The sequence below is a fragment of the Chrysemys picta genome, chromosome 11 (assembly GCF_011386835.1).
Source record: "Chrysemys picta bellii isolate R12L10 chromosome 11, ASM1138683v2, whole genome shotgun sequence".
NCBI classification, from domain to species: Eukaryota; Metazoa; Chordata; order Testudines; family Emydidae; genus Chrysemys; species Chrysemys picta.
Genome location: NC_088801.1, coordinates 35,107,051 through 35,129,859, shown reverse-complemented (window position 1 = coordinate 35,129,859; position 22,809 = coordinate 35,107,051). Strand labels below are relative to the sequence as shown.

Genomic DNA, 22,809 nt, shown 5'->3' with positions numbered 1-22,809 from the left:
CCTTCATTTTCACGTGGCACTGCTGTGCTTCCCTGTTATGGCCTCTGTCCATGGGCTTTGAGACCTTTTCTAATATTTTGCCATTTTGTTTACTGCTACGGAGTTCAGCTAGCACTGATTTGTCTCCCCATATGGCGAGCAGATCCCAGACCTCCCGTTCGGTCCATGCTGAGCTCTTTTGCGATCCTGGGACTCCATCATGGTTACCTGTGCTGATGAGCTCTGCGTGGTCACCTGTGCTTTCCACGCTGGGCAAACAGGAAATGAAATTCAAAAGTTCGCGGGGCTTTTCCTGTCTACCTGGTCAGTGCATCTGAGTTAAGAGTGCTGTCCAGAGCGGTCACAATGAAGCACTGCGGGATAGCTCCCGGAGGCCAATAACGTCGAATTCTGTCCACACTACCCTAAATCCGACCCGCAAAGGCCGATTTTAGCACTAATCCCCTCGTCGGAGGTGGAGTAAAGAAACCAGTTTAAAGGGCCCTTTAAGTCGAAAGAAAGGGCTATGTCATGTGGCTGTGTCCAGGCTTAATTCGATTTAACGCTGCTAAAGTCGACCTAAACTCGTAGTGTAGACCAGGCCCTATACTGGAGGAGAGGGACAGACAGGGAAGCAAGGTTACTTGTTGGTATTTTCCCATAGTTTTGTGATTTTCACCTTATGGTTTCAAAGGCTGCATGCAGAGGAATGTAATTAGGACAAAGTGGGAAAACCCAGCAAAATCCAATGAGCTCAAGAACTTAGCAAGAGAGTACTTCAACATGCATAAATCTAAGTCTGACCTACTTCTTTAGCAAGGGTTGGTGCAGTTCTGTTATCTTTAGTTAAAGATCTGGTGATTCCAGTGTGTAGGGATTCCCTCCTTAAGGATCAGGGAGACAGAATTCAATCTTCACCAAGGAGACATTTTGAAGCTTCTTCAGCAGTATTGTGTGCATCTGCTGCTTTCATGTTGTTCATAAGAAGTGTTTTGGCAAGGACAGATTCCCTTTTGGACTGAGAACCACTCTTAGGAAGCATTTTGTTGGCAGCAGTCTTTATGTGAGATGCCTGTCTGGATAGCCTGAAATTCACTGCAAGGACTCTGAGTAAGGATATAGTTTAGTCACAGAGGTCACGGATTCTGTGACTTTAATGAACCTGCATGACCTCTTCGGCCCCTGCAGCTGCGGCGGGGACTGTCAGGTCTCCTCCCTCCCCATCATGGGGCTCAGGCTTCAGTCCTCCCTTGCAGTCAGTCTCCTACTCTCCCGCCTATTATTTTTAGTAAAAGTCACCAAAAGGTTGCTGCCTTTTGTGAATTTTTGTTTATTGCCTGTGACTGGTCTGTGATTTTTTTTACTAAAAATGACCATGAAAAAATCTTAACCTTAACTATGATTGTCCCATTGCCATCTCTGGCATAGAAAACTGGAAATCTGGTTCCTAGACAAAGTAGGTCTGTTTAACAAGAGACAACTCTTTCAGCCTTCTGCCTAAATCTGAAACATCCCACTAAAAATACTGGCATGTCCTGGATGTCAGGAGAACGTTAAAAAATATACCTTGCACAGGCATATCCAAGGTGTCAATTTCTGGATTGTTAAAATGGTGTATATCAGAAAATTACAAGGCTAAAAATCTTCCTCCTTCAAAGTTTTTTGCCATAGTTTTGAGTGAATTGGGTGACCTCCAGGGCTGAAAGATCATATGTATTGTATGAAGAGAGAGATAGGGTGGCCATCCATCCACACCTTTATAAGTTTTATAAATTAGATGTGTGCCTGGTAGAAGGGTTCTACACATTGTGGTATCTCAGTAATCCAATAAGAAGGTGCTTCTCAAATTGTGGATAGTTGTTTGGTTTGCTGTCTTCACTGGCTACGTACAGCTATTGGAAATCCTAGTGAAAGGAATCTGTAGAGCTTCCCTGTGAAGACGGTGGGTGTTTTTTTTTTTTTTTTTTTTCCTTGACTTACCTCAAAATTTCCTTTTTGTTTAGTGGGAAAAACCATGGATCTATCGCTCCTGGAACAAGTGTCGCTTGTAATATTTATGATACCTTCTTTTCCTTTCTTTGTGATGCACAAATATATTCTTGTCTGCCACACATTGGAGCAGAAGTAGGAAGTTTTCATATAAATTATTCTGTTCAGAAATTAGTTAATCTATTTGTAGTAGTACTACTATAGTAGTAGCTGTAGAAGTATCTTGAAGAGGTAGGGTTTTCAGAGATACTCCTACCATCCTTGGGTGGCAGGTATGGTTCTACTACCAGGAAGCTGCAAGCAGGGGGGAAAACCTTGCTGGAAGGGATCTGCCAGCTTCTTTCCAGAATGGTGAGATTTCTGGGGTAAGTCACGATAAATTTTCCTGTTACACCCAGGGTAAACAATCTCTCTCTAAGGAGTTTTATATAGGAATATAGTAATTACAATATTGGATTAAACCCAAGGTCCATCTAGTTGGTAACCTGTCTCTGATAGTGATCAGTACCAGATGCTTGAGAGTAAGTAGGCAGATGTGGGATAACCTGTAGTAGGCATATATGGGATATTCTGCCCCATCATTAGGTTTTATCCTGATTCCAATAGTTAAAGATTGACGTAAACCCTAAATCATGAGATTTAATATCCTTTCCAAAGTTGTTGATCTAATTAATTATGGCCACTCTGGATATTCTTGACATCCATATAATTATTCAATCCCTTTTTGAATGATGTTAAATTCTTGGTCTCAACAACTTTCTGTGGCGCTGAATTCCAGAGCTTAATTACAGGTTGTGTGAAAAAGTATTTTTATCAGTTTGATGGGATTATTCACATGAGTAATAGCTCACTAAAGTGTAAAAGAGCTCTACAGTCTAACCCTAAAGCAGCATGAGTTACTTTCTTTATAAACGGTATGGAAGAAGTTATAACATTTTATAGTTTTTATGGAAATAAAAAAGCTAAAGGGCAAGATTATTAAAGGTGTTTCGGTACCTAGCTCCTATTGGCTGGCTCTACAAGCTCAATAGTTGTACCCTGGGTTCCATGTGAATCAGTACATGAGAAAAGTTGAGTACATGAGTAAGGTTTGCCGGATCAAGCCCTAATTTATTACATAATTAATTCCAAAGTGTTAACATTGTATAATGTTTGACATATTACTCTGTTATTAACACATCAGCACAGTACCTCAGGCATTCCGAAACAATTGAAAGTAGACAGAATCATAATCAAATGTATTTTAGATGTACCAAAAGAAGGGAATAGATCCATTGAAATGTCAGTTTAGACAGACTACTAAAGAACCCATTCAAAGTAGAGTGGCCTGTTAATAAAGACACTGGATTTATGGTTTATTGCAACAATCTGTAACCCACTAACCCTCCTTTTTGCCCTATGACTGCAGAGGTGTTAATGGGCCACTTTACATTGAACAGTCCCTTAGCATATGTGTAAATGCTGCGTTGCTTACATTGACTGTTGCTGCCTTTCAGAAGTTAGCCCGCAATGCCCCACAGTGACCATTAAATCGGTGCAAGCCCTCCTTGTGAGGAGTGGACGGCTGATACAAGAAACACAGTGTGGACATGCAAAAGCAATTTAATTACTGTGGTAGCTGTAAATTGACGTTACTTAGGTTGGCTTAATTTTGTAGTATAGACCAGAGGTGGACTTAATTTTGTAGAGTAGACTTGAACTTAATCTGTTTAGTATTCCCGTCTATTTCTAAAATATGACCACATGTGAATGGTATGTGTTCATAAATTAATAAACAGTATGTTTTTGTATCCATACACAGGTTGCTATTTGACTGTGCATTTTCAATGTGGGGGATGAAAGTAGAAAACAGTGGATTTCTGACAGAGAGGATTACTGTGTGATGAGTTGGACCCCCCCCCCCCCCACTGGGGTCCCACTGGTTCCACCCTTTCCATCAGCCTGGGTTTCCTCACCCTGTCCTAGCTGTGCCAGGCCTTCAAGCCTTCTCCAGCACATACATACAGGTAGGAACACACCCAGCTGCAAATGGACACAGAGACACTGAGATAAGTTCTGTGTGGGAGGAATCTGCTTGGGGATTCACCCAGTACTCCTGTGCACACCCCCTTTGGGGAGTAAACCCAAAATAATATTGTCCTGTGCTGTATAGAAAGATCTGCACAGCACAAGCTCATAAAAATTCGCCCTCTCCCTCAATGTGGAGAGAGAGATGCACAGCTTTTTGCACCCCCCCCGCTCATATGAATTGCACAAACTGGGTTTTGAAATGAACAAGAAATAAGTTTATTAGCTACAAAAGGTAAATTTTAAGTGATTAAAAGGGATAGTAAACCGAACAAAGCAGATTACTGAGCAAATAAAACAAAACACTCAAACTAAGCTCAGTACATTCAAGAAACAGGTTACATTGTAATTTCTCACCCTAAATGTTGTTTAGAGTTTCTGTGGCTTAGAGTTCCAATTATTTCTTTTTACAGATTGGACTCTTGTCTGAGTCTGGACTCAACCTTGCCTTTCCCTTCAGGTGTCTTTTAGCAGTCTTCCTTCCTGGGCAGGCAATGGAGGACAGTCCTGTTTGTGTTACTCCCCTGCCTTAAATAGAAGTTACATAAAGTGGGAACCCTTTGTTTCCAGTGGAAAAATACCAGCTGTGTCCAAGGTGGTACTCTGTACCAGGTGACCTCATCAGATGACCCTGCAGTGTCAAAGCAACATCCCAGGAAGCTTCTCAGGATGGTGGGAGATTAGTATCTCCAAAGTTCTATTGTCTTCCTTAAATGGCTCATTCAGGCTGATTGCTTACTGCAGGGGTGGCCAACGTGAGCCTGAGAAGGAGCCAGAATTTACTAATGTACCTTGCCAAGGAGTCACAGTAATACGTCCGCAGCCCCCCATCAGTCCCCCCCCCCCCCCCCCGCTACCAGCACCTCCTGCCCACCGGCATCCCCGCTGATCAGTGCCGCCTTCTCCCTGCCCGCACCTCCCGATCAGCTGTTTTGTGGCATGCAGGAGGCTCTGGGGGGAATGAGGGGAAGAGTGAGGGCACGCAGTCTCAGGGGAGGGGAGTGGGGGCAGGGCCTGTGGCAGAGCTGGGGGTTGAGCAGTGAGCAGTCCCCGGCACGTTGGAAAGTTGGCGCCTGTAGCTCCAGCCCCAGAGTTAGTGCCTATACAAGGAGCCGAATATTAACTTCTGAACAGCTACATGTGGCTCTGGAGCCACAGGTAGGCCACCCCGTCCTACTGTCTGTCTGGTGGGTCTTTCCCTAAGTATACACACACACAGTTGTAATTGTTACATAGTCAATATTCCTAACTTCAGATACAGAAATGATACATGCATACAAATTGGGTAAACGCATTCAGTAGATCAATGATCTCCAACCTTTCTATGCCCAAGATCACTTTTTGAATTTAAGGGCAACTCAGGATCTACCTTGACCCTTCCCTGAGGCCCTGCCCCCTCACTCACTCTCCCCCACCCTCACTCACTTTCACTGCTGGGGCAGGGATTTGGGAGGGGGTTCTGGGCTGACCCTGGGGCAGGAGGTTGGGATGCAGGAGAGGGTGAGGGGTGCAAGCTCTGGGAAGGAGTTTGTGTGCAGGAGGGGACTCTGGGCTGGGGCAGAGTGTTGCGGTGCAGGAGGGGGGTTGGGATGTGGGCTCTGGGAGGGAGTCTTGGTGCAGGAGGGGGCTCCTTCTTCTCTCAACGATTGGTTGACTGCCCTGAGATGATCTAGATGTGCTTTTCAGTTGGTTCTGAGTATCACCACATCATCTAAGTACACAGATGCATATCGTTGCCACATGTAATCCATGAGTCTCCGGAGAACGGCAGGGGCTCCATGCAGCCCAAAAGGCATCGTGGTGAAATGGATCATGCTCAGCAGAGTGGCAAAAGCAGTCTTCTCCCAAGATCCTGGCATCAGTACATCCTGTTACACCCTTTTCGATGCAAGTGATTAGCCAAAATTTGCGGTCTTGCAGGTTGTTCTAGTTAAGAAGAGAAATTGATGATGGGACCAAGTTTTTTTGATGCGAGTGATTAGCCAAAATTTGCGGTCTTGCAGGTTGTTCTAGTTAAGAAGAGAAATTGATGATGGGACCAGGTTTTTTTGTTGCAGTTCTGTTTATGTACAAAGTCCTGTTTCCCTGAATGCAGAAAGAATTGAACCATAGAGTTTTTCCCTGCCACCAGCATCCCCCTGAAAACTCCCTAGGCTTTTCCTTAGGATCGTGCTATTGCATTTGTTCAGGCTGTGGTGGAGCTTCCTGCTCCATCTGTTCCTGTGGTGCTTCTCTTGCTGCCTCCTCCCCTCCCCATCTTTACCCAAAACAATACTCAGACAAGCACACTGCCTACATAGTTCTAATTTTTGGGTGGTATGCCTTTGTTTTAGGAAGGGGCTGCTTAACCTTCTGTTATAGCCCTCTTAAATGAGGGGCAGTGGTTGCCCCCTACAGTTTTTAAATGAGGTTTAACCCAGCCTGTATGTGTATAAATGTCTAAAGCTTTTGGTGTGGCATTCATTAAATGTTTCTATCTGTAACTGAAAAAGAGAGAAAAAAATCACCTCTATTGATTTGGATTCTATACATTTGGAGTATGTTTGGTCTCATCCTATTCTCTAAGGGTGTGTCTCCCTGGGATTTTTAATCCAAAACTTTTTGATGCATCTCAGGTAACTTGCAGTATGCAACTCGCACCAGTAGTGGGCACACAGAATACCTGTTCCATTTTCAATTCTCATCATGTGAACACATGGCAACAGTTTGCTGTGAACTGAGAGCGTAGCATTCTTGGGGGTTATCCTAGGGTCCTTTACTTAATTGCCGAGCAGCCTGCGTCCTGAGGTTGATTTTGCTGTGAATTGTGGGAAGTCAATGGGTTCAAATTGTAAAAAAAAAAACCTCCCATGTTTCTTCTCTGTATGTCCCATACTTCCTTTTTGGTTATGCTCCCGCCATTTTTTGAATCCCTGTCTTCCAGCATGGACCTAGAAATACACTGTGTTGCTACGGTGGTAGGTGTGAATACACAGGGGCTGCTTGGGTATTACAGCACTCAAAGCCAGACAAATTTGGCCTTGGACTTCGCCTTTTTCATTACTGAGCAGATGATGCAGGAGCAGGACAATATTCTATGGTGGCAGCAGCAGAACACGCTGAAGCAGTGGCAGCAGTATGAGGAGGAAGAGGATGATGCTGAGCTATTGGAACTAGAGGACCAGTTCCTGGATGAGCTACCTAGCCTTCAGTGCCATTTATGGGTCTGGGAAACCAGCATGGATTGGTGGGAGAGGTAGTTCTGCAGACTTGGTACAACCAGTAGTGTAGAGAGAACTTCAGGATGGGAGGGCTATCTTTTTTGAGACCTGTGCTGAACTGTCCCTGGAGCTGCAGTGAGAGTGTACCAACATCCGCTGCCTCATACCTGTGGAGAATTGGGTCATCATTGCCATCTAGAAGTTGGCCACCCCAGAATGGGGTGTAATTAGCTGTGGACAGATCAGCTGTAGGGCCACTCTGATGCAGGTCTGCTATGCCATTGGTAAGGTGCGGTCTAATAGTCCTTATACTGAGGAGATAATTGCTGGCTTTTCATGCATCATGTTCCCAAACTATACTGCGGGAGTATTGCGCAATAATAAAGAATTGTAAAAATAGGTACTTACATGCCAAAATTCCCTCCAGGGGATCTACCTCTTCGGTCCCAGCCTGAGTTTCTGTCTGAGACTTGGGCTCAGCGAATGCACAGCATGAATCATGATCTGTTGCAGTAGGTTAGGAATGGGGCTGGCTTTCCAGCTGGATGGCATCAGGGTCCTGAGTCCCAAAAAGATCCTTACTTTCATGTTATAGCTCCTCTCTGGCATGTTCCTGCTCATCCTCTGATGGGTCTGGTCATTTGTCCTTGGTGAGGAGAAGGTGCAGGCATCAGGCTCTGAATAGTGTCTGGGATGGGTTGTGTTATAATTATATAGGATCCTGTCCATTTAATCAAAAAATGGACAGGTCATATGTCCCCTACTATGTTGCCTCCTTTTGTCCTTCATTGCAGTGTTCTTTCTCTTGAGCTGCTTGCTCTTTATCTGGCATTACTTGGCATCACAGTCATAGAATTGTAGGACTGGAAGGGACCTCGAGAGGTCATCTGCTCCAGTCCCCAGCACTCATGGCAGGACTAAGTTTTATCAGCTAGTTTAATCTTGGTTTGTGTCTTGGCCTTTCTAATTTTGCCCCTACATACGTATGTTATTTGTTTATATTCATCCTTCATAATTTGACCTAATTTCCACTTTTTGTAGGACACTTTTTTTGAGTTTCAGATCTCTTACCGTACTTCCTATCTTTCCTACACAGTGGGATAGCTTGCTCTTGTGCCCTTAATAATATCTCTCTGAAAAACTGCAAACTCTCTTGAACTGTTTTCCCCCCCTAGACTTGCTCTATGGGATCTTATCTACTAACTCCCTGAGTTTGCTAAAGTCTGCGTTGTTGAAATCATTTCTTTATTGTGCTGTTTTTCTTCTACCATTCCGTAGAATCATGAGCTCTACCATTGCATGATCACTTTCACCTAAGCTGTCTTCCATTTTCAAATTCTGAACCAGTTCCTCCCTATTTGTCAAAATCAAATCTAGAACAGCCCTTCCCATGAAACCTCATGAACATCTGCTTTGCAATGTCCTTTAAAAGGACTTCATTCTGGGGGCAGGCTATGAGATCTTCCTGAACTGATGCTTCTTCCCTGGTGGTGATGAGATCCAGGGTCTCGGCATGACTCTAAGCAGCTGTGTGAGGCATGTTGTGGGGCTTCTGGAGTGCTATTACTGTTGTACTGCTAAATGAGATCCAGGAGTAAATGGGCAAAATCTTACTCCACTCCAAATTTAAAAATGGGGAGTTGTCATCTTGCAAACTTCACACTAGAGCATGGGAGGGCACGGAGATAAATGCCAGTAACAGTTGACCTGCAAAGCACAGTGGGATAGCCATTGGAAACATGACAAAAGTGGTGCACCGTAATTGCTTCCACACAAATAGGCTACACTAATATGATTTGAAGCAAAGCTAGTCCGCTTTGCAAGAGGACTCCAGAGTTTGTGATAAATTCTGAGTTATTGTGCAGTGACGAATTGTGTTGTGTGTATGCAAGCATTTTAAAACTGGATTTGATCCAGTTTAAACCCCCATGTAGACAAGCAGAGAGAAAAACCAACATATAACTTGATATAATTTGAAACAGTTGACATTGCTCAAGGTGAAAATGAGTAAATGTAAGATAAGTTAGAAATAAGGTACATTTGCAAACCTGTGTGTAGGAGTTTGTGTGGTGATTGCTCACGTTCCATCAGTATAATTAATAAATTATTTTCAGGAGCTTTAAACGTACTCATAAAATATGTGGTTTTTTTTTTTTTTTTTTTTTTTTGGTCTAAAAAATCCTCAAACAAAACAATGTACTGTAAAAACTTCCGTATCTAAGCTTGTGTAGCTTTCATGATAATTCTCCATAGAATAGAACATGTTGTTTTGTGAGAAAATCCAGTAGTAATATTGTAGAGGTAAGAGTTTATAGAACCTTAAATTTAGGAATGAAATCCTGGCTTTGTTGGCTTCAACAGGGCCAAGAGTTAACCCAATAACTAATAAACCATTGCACTATAACCTGTGTTTTGTACACTTTAGTGATTGTATATGGAATATTACATAATCACCTTTTATGTGGTTGTGTCTAATCTAATCAGTACTCTAGGAACAATATTCAGTCAGTTTTAGGAATCCAACAAGGGAAGCAGATAGCAGTGCATCCTTGTCACTCTTGTCTTTGTGGTAACTGTCCTTCGTACAGGTGTTGGCAACCTTTCAGAAGTGGTGTGCCAAGTCTTCATTTATTCGCAGTAATTTAAGGTTTTGTGTGCCAGTAATACATTTTACATTTACAGGGGCCAGTGGATGGAACCCCAGACTGTCAGTGGGCTGAGCGGCCCAGCGGCTGAGACCCCAGGCTGGCATTGGGCTGAACAGCTCAGTCTGCTGCCGGTCTGGGGTTCCATCCGCTGGTCCCTGTCAACTGGGGTCCCGGCCACCGGCCCCGCTCAGCCCGCTGCTGGCCTGGGGTTCCGTCCATCCAGGCCAGCAGCAGGCTGAGCGGGGCAGGCGGCGGGGACCCCTGGCCAGCAGCAGCGTGCCACAGTAAATCGGCATGCATGCCGCCTTTTGGTTGCCGACCCCTGCCTTAGTATTTTAGAAAATTCTAGAAAATCTTTAAATAGTGAAGAGTTTTAAATACCTTAACTCAGAATAGCCTGTTACTTTAATTATTCTTGTGCCATTCATATTAAAGGTTTCCAAGAACAGTTTCAACCAAGTTGGTTCTTATAAAACAGCAGAAGAGTGATAATGACATATGCTAGGGAAGAAATAGAATGCCTTATCAGTACAACACTTAGTGCTTAAAAGACTTCACAAATGTGATCGCAATGGTGAGCTCATGCCATAGCATCAAAATTAACTCTGAAGAGGCAGGAGCCAATATTCTGTGTGTCTGTATCCTTCAGTCCTCATCCAAGGTTTTTCATGCTTTACTCGTAATCTCTTCTAACTGCTGAGTGACAGAATTCTCATCTCAGAACATGATTGTCTTAACTAAAGAGTTTGCCTAGTCTTAATAGCAATTTGGTGGTAGTGGTGGTAGAAAAACCATAATTGATTATGTTCTTTGTCATGCTACTGCTATTAAGTGCTCTTCTGTACTGTGTTACAAGAAGAGCTGGATTCATTTTTTTTTAGGGAGGGGGGGGATTTTTTTTTTGTTTTTTGAAAAATAAAGTTTTGACTAAATTGGAGTGTTTTCAAACATTTTGAACTTCAGAATTTCCAATTCTTTTGACACAAATATAAACACAGGTTTTTTGGTATACTTTTGGGTATTTTTTTTTACCTTACAGGTAATATCACACTATTTTTTGCACTTGGCCTTCTTCTTCCAGTGGGAGAAAAGTATAGGGGGGGGGAAAGGTTTTTTTCTCACTAAAATGAATTTTTAATATAAAAAAATCCTGAAAAATGATTTGAAAAATTTTAAATGAAACAAAATAATTTATTTTTAATTTTTTCTTGAAATATATTTCCCTTTGTCAATTAGCTATAGTTACAAAGCTTGGGTCAGGAAAAATCAGTAGTTTGGGCTTTATTTTTTCTGATCTTCCACTGTAGTTCTTCCCTATCACAGCTGTGTACAGGAAGGAGAGCTGGTAATGAACCAGAAAGGAAAATTAGATGAAGGAACAGGAAGAGAATATACTTTGCTCTGAGGAAAAATATTTTTCCTCATTTTTAAAATACACTTTATAAAATGTGAATTCATTACTAGTAAATAATGTATAAATGTTCATAAAATATGTTTAGAGAAATACCGGAATATTATTGACCAGTTTGTCATTGGTTCAATGGGGAGATAGGATGGGGGAGGATTATAAGAGATATTTAAAGAAATCTGATGGGAATCTGTTCAGAAATTTTTTCATATTCTTTGTGAATGTTTATTCTGAGGTTGCAGTGATTACTATACAGTACTCTTGGAAAATATATCTGAATGTTATGTTATACGCACTTCTCAAGCTCAGGCACCAGAAAGGTAGTTTGGGGGTTCATAAGGTAAAATAGCTCTGGTTGTTCAGTTTATACTAACAGCATTTCTGTATTTTACAATGTTGTATGGTAGATTTCTTTCAATGTGACTTTTGCTCTGAATTTCCTGGTTTTGAGGAATTTGTTTAAAATGATGATGCTCTGTTACAGTTTTCCCTTTTACGTTTTGTAAGTACATATAATTAATTTAATTCTAACAAAGTTTTATTTGCTTGGGAAAACACTTACCATACATCTAAATGCTGTCTAGAACAGATAAATATGGAATTAGCAGTTTAGCTGCAAAGCATGGGAAAGCGTGTGCCTGCTAAATTGGGTGCTATGCTCTAATAATCAGAAGATGGTTGTAGAAAATGTGGGAAATAAAGCCTTCAGACTAATTATTCAGTTGTGTTCAAAGACAAAAACAGGATACTGGTTGTATTGCTAGAGTAATACAGTATAAATCAAAGGATACAGTCTTACTACTGTGTAAGGAAATGATTAGACCTCCCTTAGAGCAGTACTCTATATAGAATAATAGTAACTAACATGCTTATCAAGGATATAAATCTCTCTTCTTTTCAACTGTGACCTGGTGGATCCACCTCAACTGTATAACTAAAAAAAGTCATCAGTTATTTTAACCTACTATTCTATAGGGCAGATGAAAAGGGGATTATTTACATGTGGGTTCTATAAAAAAACAACAATGAGAACCTTCCGGTATTTCAATTGTGTTAAATATGTTTTAGTTTAAAAAAAAAAAAAGTCAGTCTCTGAGGGATGTGTGTTGGTTACAAAGGGATATTATGGACATGCGTAAAGGAGGCCTCATACAATGATCAGTTTAGAGGGTATTGTATAACTTTTAAAAGCCAAACTTTGTACTTTTGGATACTTTTAAGCACTATGCCCAGATGTACACACATTCCTTAACCTGTGTATTATATAATTTTAACATTAGCTTTATTAAGGTGCATACACTCAGGGAAACCTTGGGAAACAAGGTAAGGAAAAATAATAAAACTGGAAATAGCAAAAAAGAAAAAGGAATAACTTGACTTTTCAAAGGAGTCAAAACATTAAGAAACCCAGTGATGTGGTAATTCAGTGTTGATATGCTACTTGTAAAAAGGGAAACAAAAGGGAATGCTCTGGTAGTTTTATATCACTTGCTACTTTCTTGGAAGTCAGTGTCACACCCAAGGGCAACTTGTCCCTCTAGGAAGGAATGCTGTCAAAGTACATACTCTGGAGCTAGAAAAAAATGATATTTCAGTCTTGAGAGGTAGCTTCAAATTCTGTTTAGGTTCTAGTTGGAAATGAGTTGTTTTGTCTCCTCCTGTACCTCAGTGGACATATTTCTCTGTCATAAAACCAACATACCATTTGAAACAATTAGGCATGATTAGCTGTTTCTGCTTAAGACAAGCCCACATATAGAACAGCAAGGGGAATATAGATCAGGGCTGAGGTGATAAACCTACAGGAACACTTAAAATCATATCATAGAATATTAGGGTTGGAAGGGACCTCAGGAGGTCATCTAGTCCAACCCCCTGCTCAAAGCAGGACCAATTCCCAACTAAATCATCCCAGCCAGGGCTTTGTCAAGCCTGACCTTAAAAACCTCCTAAGGAAGGAGATTCCACCACCTCCCTAGGTAACCCATTCCAGTGCTTCACCACCCTCCTAGTGAAAAAGCTTTTCCTAATATCCAACCTAAACCTCCCCCACTGCAACTTGAGACCATTACTCCTTGTTCTGTCATCTGGTACCACTGAGAACAGTCTAGATCCATCCTCTTTAGAACCCCGTTTCAGGTAGTTGAAAGCAGTTATCAAATCCCCCCTCATTCTTCTCTTCTGCAGACTAAACAATCCCAGTTGCCCCAGCCTCTCCTCATAAGTCATGTGCTCCAGACCCCTAATCATTTTTGTTGCCCTCCGCTGGACTCTTTCTAATTTTTCCACATCCTTCTTGTAGTGTGGGGACCAAAACTGGACACAGTACTCCAGATGAGGCCTCACCAATGTTGACTAGAGGGGAATGATCACGTCCCTCCATCTGCTGGCAATGCCCCTACTTATACAGCCCAAAATGCCGTTAGCCTTCTTGGCAACAAGGGCACACTGACTCGTATCCAGCTTCTCATCCACTGTAACCCCTAGGTCCTTTTCTGCAGAACTGCTTCCTAGCCATTCGGTCCCTAGTCTGTAACAGTGCATGGGATTCTTCTGTCCTAAGTGCGGGACTCTGCACTTGTCTTTGTTGAACCTCATCAGATTTCTTTTGGCCCAATCCTCTAATTTGTCTAGGTCCCTCTGTATGCTATCTCTACCCTCCTGCGTATCTACCACTCCTCCCAGTTTAGTGTCATCTGCAAACTTGCTGAGAGTGCAGTCCACGCCATCCTTCAGATCATTAATGAAGATATTGAACAAAACCGGCCCCAGGACCGACCCTTGGGGCACTCTGCTTGAAACCGGCTGCCAACTAGACATGGAGCCATTGAACACTCCCCTTTGAACCCGACGATCTAGCCAGCTTTCTATCCACCTTATAGTCCATTCATCCAGCCCATACTTCTTTAATTTGCTGGCAAGAATACTGTGGGAGACCGTATCAAAAGCTTTGCTAAAGTCAAGGAATAACATATCCATTGCTGTCCCCTCATCCACAGACCCAGTTATCTCCTCATAGAAGGCAATTAGGTTAGTCAGGCATGACTTGTTGACTGTTCCTGATCACTTTTCTCTCCTCTAAGTGCTTCAGAATTGATTCCTTGAGGACCTGCTCCATGATTTTTCTAGGAATTGAGGTGGGGCTGACTGGCCTGTAGTTCCCCAGATCCTCCTCCTTCCCTTTTTAAAATATGGACGCTACATTAGCCTTTTTTCAGTCATCCGGGACCTCCCCCGATCGCCATGAGTTTTCAAAGATGTACTTCTATAGGACTTTGCATCATAGGATCTTACATTAAATACATCCTCAAAGTGAGAAAAGTGCATTTGTAGGCCTATATATTTGTGTGCGGAGGCATATGTATAACCAGTTATGAAGTGGATATTACAGGTGGTCTAGGTAGTGATGCCTATAGTTTAGGTTGCCTGAGACACACAAGACCCTGTTTTTCAGTTACTTATAACTCTGGTAGACTTCAGCCATTGGGCTAAAATTTCCCATGTCTCAGGCTGCATTTTTGGGGGGAAAGTTTCAGCAAAAACAGGTCAGCCATTTCTGAAACTGAGGTTAGGGAAAAAAGCATTATGTTGCCCATATCTTTAAAAAAAACCAACCCTAAATGTAAAGCCATTTTGTTGAGAAGTTCTAGTGTTTCCATGCTTTGGAGCAGGGACTTGAAACTGGGCAAAGGGGTTGTCTACCTGTCAGAAATGACTTTTGTTGTCACTGAAATATTGGCCAAATCTGGCCAAGTAATGAGCTTCTGAAAAATTTCAGTTTGCACATGCTCAATAGAGGCTTCTCAAATTATGGCAGCTAAATTCTCTGAAGAGTCTGCCAGCACTGGGTATGCTGCAGCCAGGGCTGCAAGGACTGCACAGCACTTTCTCTGCATTAGCTGCTCTAGAGGCTGTGGTCGTGTGGTTGTGCACTGGAATTATGAATAGGGAGACTGTCTCTGTTGCACTATTAGTACTCCCATTGATGTTGCCTAGGCAGTGAGGAGGAGAAGAACATAACATAGGAATGGCCGTACTGGGTCAGACCAAAGGTCCATCCAGCCCAGTATCCTGTCTACCGACAGTGGCCAATGCCAGGTGCCCCAGAGGGAGTGAACCTCTCAGGTGGTAATCAAGTGATCCGTCCATCACCACCCTTTGACAAACAGAGGCTAGGGACACCATTCCTTACCCATCCTGGCTAATAGTCATTAATGGACTTAACCTCCATGAATTTATCCAGTTCGCTTTTAAACCCTGTTATAGTCCTAGCTTTCACAACTTCCTCAGGCAAGGATTTTCACAAGTTGACTGTGCGCTGTGTGAAGAAGAACTTCCTTTTATTTGTTTTAAACCTGCTGCCCATCAGTTTCATTTGGTGGCCCCTAGTTCTTATATTATGGGAACAAGTAAATAACTTTTTCCTTATTCACTTTCTCCACATCACTCATGATTTTATATACCTTTATCATATCCCCCCCTTAGTCTCCTCTTTTCCAAGCTGAAAAGTCCTAGCCTTTTTAATCTCTCCTCATATGGGACCCATTCCAAACCCCTAATCATTTTAATTGCCCTTCTCTGAACCTTTTCCAATGCCAGTGCATCTTTTTGAGATGAGGAGACCACATCTGTGCGCAGTATTCAAGATGTGGGCGTACCATGGATTTATATAAGGGTAATAAGATATTCTCTGTCTTATTCTCGATCCCTTTTTTAATGATTCCTAACATCCTGTTTGCTTTTTTGACTGCCGCTGCACACTGCGTGGACGTCTTCAGAGAACTATTCACGATGACTCCAAGATCTCTTTCCTGATTAGTTGTAGCTAAATTAGCCCCCATCATATTGTATGTATAGTTGGGGTTATTTTTCCCAATGTGCATTACTTTACATTTATCCACATTAAATTTCATTTGCCATTTTGTTGCCCAATCACTTAGTTTTGTGAGATCTTTTTGAAGTTCTTCACAGTCTGCTTTGGTCTTAACTATCTTGAGCAGTTTAGTATAATCTGCAAACTTTGTCACCTCACTTTTAAAACCTTTCTCCAGATCATTTATGAATAAGTTGAATAGGATTGGTCCTAGGACAGACCCTTGGGGAACACCACTAGTTACCCCTCTCCATTCTGAAAATTTACCATTTATTCCTACCTTTTGTTCCCTGTCTTTAATCAGTTCTCAATCCATGAAAGGATATTCCCTCTTATCCCATGACAACTTAATTTACGTAAGATCCTTTGGTGAGGGACCTTGTCAAATCTTTCTGGAAATCTAAGTATATTATGTCCACTGGATCCCCCTTGTCCACATGTTTGTTGACCCCTTCAAAGAACTCTAATAGATTAGTAAGACATGATTTACCTTAGAGAAAGCATGTTGACTTTTGCCCAACAATTTATGTTCTTCTATGTGTCTGACAATTTTATTCTTTATGATTGTTTCAGCTAATTTGCCCGGTACTGACGTTACTTACCGGTCTGTAATTGCTGGGATCACCTCTAGAGCCCTTTTTAAATATTCGCGTTACATTAGCTATCTTCCAGTCATTGAGTACAGGAGCCGATTTAAAGGCCAGGTTACAAACCATAGTTAGTAGTTCCGCAATTTCACATTTGAGTTCTTTCAGAACTCTTGGGTAAATGCCTGCTGGTCCCGGTGACTTGTTACTGTTAAGTTTATCAATTAATTCCAAAACCTCCTTTAGTGATGCCTCAATCTGTGACGATTCCTTAGACTTGTCACCTACAAAAGCCGGCTCGGGTTTGGGAACCTCCCTAACATCCTCAGCCGTGAAGACTGAAGCAAAGAATTAATTTAGTTTCTCCGCAATGACTTTATCGTCTTTAAGTGCTCTTTTTGTATCTCGATCATCCAGGGGCCCCACTAGTTGTTTAGCAGGCTTCCTGCTTCTGATGTACTTAAAAAAACATTTTGTTATTACCTTTTGAGTTTTTGGCTAGCCGTTCTTCAAACTCCTTTTTGGCATTTCTTATTACATTTTTACACTTAATTTGGCAGTGTTTATGCTCCTTTCTATTTACATCACTAGGATTTGACTTCAGCTTTTTAAAAGATGCCTTTTTATCTCCCACTGCTTCTTTTACATGGTTGTTAAGCCACAGTGGCTCTTTTCTAGTTCTTTTACTGTGGTTTTTTAATTTGAGGTATACATTTAAGTTGGGCCTCTATTATGGTGTCTTTGAAAAGTGTCCATGCAACTTGCAGGGATTTCACTCTAGTCACTGTACCTTTTAATTTCTGTTTAACAAACCCCCTCATTTTTGCATAGTTCCCCTTTCTGAAGTTAAATGCCACAATGTTGGGCTGTTGAGGTGTTTTTTTTTCCCACCACAGGAATGTTAAAAGTTATTATATTATGGTCACTATTTCCAAGCGGTCCTGTTACAGTTACCTCTTGGACCAGATCCTGTGCTCCACTCAGGACTAAATAGAGAATTGCCTCTCCCCTTGTGGGTTCCTGTACCAGCTGCTCCAAGAAGCAGTCATTTAAAGTATCGAGAAATTTTGTCTCTGCATTTCGTCCTGAGGTGACATGTTCCCAGTCAATATGGGGATAATTGAAATCCCCCACTATTATTGAGTTCTTTATTTTGATAGCCTCTCTAATCTCCCTTAGCATTTCATCATCACTATCACTGTACTGGTCAGGTGGTCGATAATAGAACCCTAATGTTATATTCTTATTAGAGCATGAAATTACTATCCATAGAGATTCTATGGAACATGTGGATTCACTTAAGATTTTTACTTCATTTGATTCTACATTTTTTTTCCACATATATTGCCACTCCCTCCCCCCCCCCTCCCCTGCACGACCTGTTTTGTCCTTCAGATATATTTTGTATCCCGGAATGATTGTGTCCTATTGATTGTCCTCACTCCACCAGGTTTCTGTGATCCTTAATATATCAATATCCTCCTTTAACACGAGGCACTGTAGTTCACCCATCTTATTATTTAGACTTCTAGCATTTGTGTAGAAGCACTTTAAAAACTTGTCACTGTTTATTTGTCTGTCCTTTTCTGATGTATTGGATTCTTTTTTTATGTGAATGTTTCTTGTCTGATCTGGCCCCTATTTTATCCTTTTCCATCCTCTCCTCCTGTCTAAAAGCTAGAGAATCTCTATCAATAGACTCTCCCCTAAGAGAAGTCTCTGTCCGATCCACGTGCTCCTCTGCAGCAGTCGGCTTTCCCCCATCTCTTAGTTTAAAAACTGCTCTGCAACCTTTTTAATGTTAAGTGTCAGCATTCTGGTTCCACTTTGGTTTAGGTGGAGCCCATCCCTCCTGAATAGGCTCTCCCTATCCAGGGGTGAAACTAAGTGAGGACACTTACCGGTACAGGGGGGTGGAGAGGCTCTGGCCCCCAGAAGGGGTGGGGCCTCAGGCGCCCGGAAGGGGCGGGGCCTCAGGTGGAAGGGGCAGCATCCCCCAGCCAGCCCTTGGCCTGCTCCACCCGGGGCTCCTGCCATGCTGTGGCAGCGGTGTCTGGATCCCCGGGCCCTTTTAAATTGCTGTCTCTAGGGCAGCTGCTCCCTTTGCCTGCCCCCCGCACGTCAGTGGCCCAGGGGGCAAAAGGGGCAGCAATTTTAAAGCACTGCTGCAGCAAAGGACCTTGCAGCGCTTTAACATTGCTGCGCGTCCTCCCCTCCCCCCCCTGTCGGCGGCTCCGCCAATGGGGGAGGGCAGGGGGTGCAGCAACATTAAAGCGCTGCCATGGCAAAGGACCATTCTTAAAGCGCTGCCGTGGGAGCGCTTTAATGTCCCTGCCCCTTTTGCCTCCCCTGTCGGCGGCTCTGCTGGTATGGACCCTACCGGCAGGGCCGCCGACAGGGGGAAGGGACAGCAACGTTAAAGCACTCCCGCGGCAGCGCTTTAAGGACAGTCCTTTGCCGCAGCAGTGCTGTGAGGATCCTTAAAGCAGGGTCTGTCTGACCGGTGGTGGGACAAATCTACAGTATCCCGGAAAGCCTCATCAACATACCTCTCTGCCTCTCTTAGCTCCTCCAGTTCCACCACCCTGGCCTCCAAAGCCCGAACACGGTCTCTGAGGGCCAGGAGCTCCTTGCACTGAATGCCACCCGCCCACAGGGCAGGTAATCATACATGCTGCATTCAGTGCAATAAACTGGATAGCCCCCACTCTGCTGCTGGGCTTCTACCTGCATTCTCTCCTACAGCTACCTAGGTTAATGAAAGGGTTTTGTTTAAATCAAAAAGTTTTGAATATAGTTTAGTTTACAGGTTTAAAAGGACGGCAAGTGAGCCTTGCCCCCTTCCCACTCCCCTTCCAAACTCCCTTGTGAAACTCCCTGTTAGCAAAGCTCCCTGGTCGCTTGCTCACTGCTTTATAAAGCCCTGGCCTTCTTGATGGCCCCAGAGGCTGACAAGAAAGCAAAGGGATGGGGCGGGGACAGAGAAAATAGGAGATTTGGGAGGGAGGGGGCAGGATGGCAGTAGACAGAGGGTGGGGGGAGTGGATGCAATCTTAATTCTGGCATTTCCTAACTTTTGAGGGTTTGACTTTGCAACCTTAATATTCTTTTAATGTTGTTTTTTGGTTGTAATATATAATCAGTTGTGAATTTTATGTTCTGAATCCATATTTTCTCCAAAGTTTGGTGTTTTGGATTTGCTTTTCCATGTTGGCTCTTTATACTTGCCGAGTTCATATCCAGACTCCCCTGAAGGTTGAAGGAGAGGTGAAGATGCTGAGCCTGGTGTTCTAGTTTGTGCTTCTATCTACAGTGGTCCAAACTAAAAGAATCTATCTAATCTATTGTAAAAATAAAATAGCCTTCAATGGGGACCAGTGTTGTACCATCCAGAAAATGGCACATTTAGACTTCTAACGTCAAACAACCATAAATTGGGCTGTTATGCACAGCCATTATTCATCTAAAACTTTTACAGATTGGAAGTCTGAACAATCAATCAGACTGTGAGGATGGTAATGGCCTCTCTTCATGTATGAATTAAGATTTATAATGGAAGTGTTGTATTGTCTAAATAAAAATTGAAAAAGTTCATTTAATTTAAGAATATTGTGAGGTGGGTCAAACAAACCAGTGTGTTAGGTTAAGCTAGTGGGTTTTTTTGTAGTATTGCTTATGCATGTCTAATCTGTGCCTCAAAACTAAAGTAAAAACATTAAAACATTTATAGGAAAAATAACTAGTTTGGAAATATATAAACCTTGCAAATATGTTCTGATTTTAGGTTAATTTTTTATTTAAAGAAACAAAATCCCAAAGACACTAGTTAAAAAGCATCAGGGGGTAGCCGTGTTAGTCTGTATCTACAAAAACAACAAGGAGTCTGGTGGCACCTTAAAGACTAACAGATTTATTTGGGCATAAGCTTTCGTGGGTAAAAACCTCACTCATCCGAAGAAGTGAGGTTTTTACCCACGAAAGCTTATGCCCAAATAAATCTGTTAGTCTTTAAGGTGCCACCAGACTCCTTGTTGTTTTAGTTAAAAAGCAATATTTACTTCTTAAAAATAAACCATAATTGGCTTAAAGTAAATAGGGAGCAGTTGGCATAAATGGCAAAAGATGGTCAACAGAAGATTTCCCTGTAGAATTCCCCTGGTGGCCATTTACTGCTGTGTCTGGAAATGGGTAAGGGATAAGTGGGTTTGATTAAGGAGCTGCCAGACGGTACTAAAGCATTTTAATTCTGGCTGCCAATATTACCTGTCTTCCCCATCCATGGAATAACTGGAATGTGTCTTGAAGTTCTTGGTTTGGGTTATATGCAGGGGTGCGTAAACAGCTATGGCTTTTTTTGTGCTTCAAATTGATCTAAGATTTGTTTTTTCGGTAAGCAATTTTCACAAGTTTTGGCCACACAGTGAATGGTTCATGCCCACGGACCTCAACAGATGTATTTAAATGGGGGTTATGCAAGGCTGATAAGTGACTGGCTGTTAAATAAAGTTGTCTTCAGCGTCTCTCAGCAAAGAACAAACTCTGGAGAGCTGCTGATGCGTCTGAGAACAAACATTGACATGTTTCAGTTTAGACGGTTTTCTGCTTATGCCTCATATTATCTGTGTTGCTTTCCTTTTCTCCAGTAAAGACACTCTCATAAAAGATAAAATATGGACTGTTTATTGCTTAGTCTTCTGCTGCTGATTATTCCTTTTTTTTTTTTTTTTAAGTCCTTTGTGGCCTCATAGTTACCAGTGCAATAACTAACTATGATGTCATGGGGATTGTATCTTCAAATGAGAACTAAAGAGCAGATGAATTTCTCATCAATCCTAGTAATAAAAATGGGGATGGAAATGCAGGCAGTATAATTTATGGCCAAATGAAAAGGTGCCTTTTTCCATGAGGCACCTAGAAAAGGCTTTAAACACGAAAACGTGTGCAAGTCAGAGATGTGTTCACAACCATCTGCTGTCTGACCCTTCAGCTGAATGTTGGCTGGGGGCATGAAAGTGCGTTTCAGCTTGTTCCATGTATCCCATAGAGGGAACTTCAATAAACCTCTCTTCCTCCCCCCCCCCCCCCCCCCCCCCCCCCCCCGTTCCCTTCAAAAAAAGCCCAACTGAGCTCTTTCTATTTATTTGGCCTGTAAAGCCCTAAATGGTTTTGGCCTTTGCTACTTCTCAGACAGACTCTCCCTGTGTGATTCCATAGGAGTTAGTCAGTGGAGGAGGTTGGCCTAACACGCCCCAGGTTTAAACTGGCGTAAGAACTCATTCTGATATCATAGCAGCAGTTTGAACAGCCTGTCTGAAACATCGCAAAGTCTTAAACTGTTGAGAGATTTATAGGTCACATGAATAGCTATTTTGGGCTTTGTATTCCCAAGCCCAAGCATTCAAAAATTATGAATGATGCTTTTAAAATGAGAACAATAAAATAAAACAAACAGAAAAGACCCAACCAAACAACAACATACACCTCATGAGACCAGCTTTTAAAGGGGTACATTTGGGGTTTTTTTTATTGGCCTTTTATTTTTTTTGAGCCTGTAAGGCTAATGTTTTCAAGCTCTCTTTCCCTACAACTATCTGGGCTAGAATTTCATATATATATATATATTTTTTTAAATGAAAGCTGAAATTTAGGAATCCAGGAGCTGGTACTTTGAAAACAACACCAAATGTTGCAAGATTCATGATAAAATCAGGAGTTGGCAATGCTGATTTTATCGAGTCTGAAAGTGTGTAACAGAGGAGAGAGGGTAGCATCCTGGTGTAGCATCCTCAACAGACAAATCATATAAGTTTGAGATTAGCTCTGAGGGAATACAAAAATAAATCAATCATGTTTAAACCTAAAAAAAAGAGTCTTTATCAATGAGAATAATAGCTATTCTTTAGTTTGCCTGTGGGCATTCATTGCATGCTCCCTCCCTTTTAGATAGTCTTATTAAAAAGGAAATCCATGAAGTACACAGGGATTAAAACCTTGATTAATTTCATTTGCCCTTGTATTTCGTTGCTATTTCACTACTGGAATCACATTAGAAAGTACT

The 22,809-nt window shown here is 42.1% G+C and overlaps 1 protein-coding gene across 7 annotated transcripts in view; it reads left to right on the top strand.

The window, feature by feature from the left end:
* Nucleotides 1-22,809, top strand: part of COBLL1 (cordon-bleu WH2 repeat protein like 1) — a 136,321-nt gene that overhangs the window by 20,553 nt on the left and 92,959 nt on the right. Inside the window, exon 2 of one of the 7 annotated variants that reach the window (XM_024114842.3) lies at nucleotides 3,770-3,974. The exons of the other annotated variants lie outside the window; for them this stretch is intronic. The gene's annotated coding sequence lies outside the window, so the exon portion shown is untranslated. The remainder of the gene's footprint in view (nucleotides 1-3,769; nucleotides 3,975-22,809) is intronic. 7 annotated transcript variants of the gene reach the window in all.